Source organism: Rhinopithecus bieti, unplaced genomic scaffold (assembly GCF_001698545.2).
Source record: "Rhinopithecus bieti isolate Rb0 unplaced genomic scaffold, ASM169854v2 scaffold_21419, whole genome shotgun sequence".
Lineage (NCBI taxonomy): Eukaryota > Metazoa > Chordata > Mammalia > Primates > Cercopithecidae > Rhinopithecus > Rhinopithecus bieti.
The window spans coordinates 162,955-164,506 of NW_016810280.1; positions in this window are offsets into that span (position 1 = coordinate 162,955).

Below are 1,552 nucleotides of genomic sequence, written 5' to 3' on the forward strand. Positions count from 1 at the left end.
TCTAAGCTTCTAGTCATTCACTATGTTGCTCCAGATTAACAACAGTAGTCCTGCTGAATCACCAGGGGATAGTATCTGTAGATTTGCTTCAGTCTCTACCTGAGTTTCAAGGAAGTCAAGAATGCTCCTCTGCCTCTACCAGCCAAGCCCATGTTGGCCTTTTCTAGATGCTGTGGAGCTGGACAAAATTGAATTTTTAGTGTATACAACTGAGGTCCTAGAATTAGTACAATCTTAGGTTCAGTGTGCAAAGCTTCATTATGACTAACTTCAAATATTCGTTCATGGGTAACTGCAACAGAAACAATTTCACCAAAGAATACTGTTTCTAATTGAAAGATGGTTTTCTAATGCAGCTTTTCTAAGCTTTTATGTCAACCAAAGAACTTTGGTCCTATAATGATAGAGTAAAAAAAAGGCCACCTTTTAAGAGAATAAACATAGGTTTTAAATTATTTTGTTAAGAGTTACTATTTAAGGTTATGTAACAGGCATAAATCTCAATCTAAACAAATTCAGGTTGGCAAGAAACACAGTTTTATTTTCCCATTACTCAACTTAATTTCTATTTCAAGCTCTGATTTCACAAGGGGTGGCAAACACTTAATCATAGTCAATTTGGCAGGAACTGCATCTCGATTGAGGGGGCTTACATAGCATCACTATGCTGGGGGAAGGGGATGGGGCATTTAATCCTTGCTCCTCATCTACTATGCTGGCTCCTCTTAGAGTTCTCATATGCATCTTTCTTCATTAGCAGGCAGCTCCATGGAGTGTTGCTGGGTTGATTTTGGTCCATCAGCAAGGACTCTTTTGGTCTGGTGGCTGTGCAGTGCCTTTGTACCCTTTTGGGTGTTTGGCAATTGTGTTGGGCATCCAGAACCTCCATAGTACTATGTAAGTTTGCACTGTCCATTATGGTAGCTACCAGCCATATGTAGCCAATAAATAAATTAAAATTAAATAATATTAAAACTCAACTTCTTCAGTGACACTAGCCACATTTTGCATGTCCAATAGTTCCACATGGCTCATGGTTACTCCATGGGACAGCCAGGTAGATATTCATCATAGAAAGTTCTACTGGACTATGCTACTCCAAAATCTTACCTGGCCTAGATAAAAACCAAGTTTTTTATTCTCTTAAGGGTCTTGCCACCTCCCCAGGACTCTAATAAAGAGAAAAATATGTCTATTAGCTCTCAGATAACATAGATAGATCCCAGCATTTCAGCTGCCCTTCTCCAAAGCTTGTGCCAGAGTAGGGGGGGATTAGGTCCTGCTCTCAGAAATCCACTAGCATCCAGCTCTCATTACATCCCCTCCAAGTTTTGTCTTTCCCTTCTAGCCCAGGAAACTCATTTCTCATCTTTGGGAAAGGAAGCTTTACTATTGTCTATAATAGCACTGTCCAATAGGAATATAACGTGAGGCATGTATATAATTTACATTTTTCCTGTAGCCACATTAAAAAAGAGTAAAGGAACAGGTAAAGTTAATTTTACTGTCTTTTATTTAATAAACCCAATATATCCAGAATATTTCAATATGT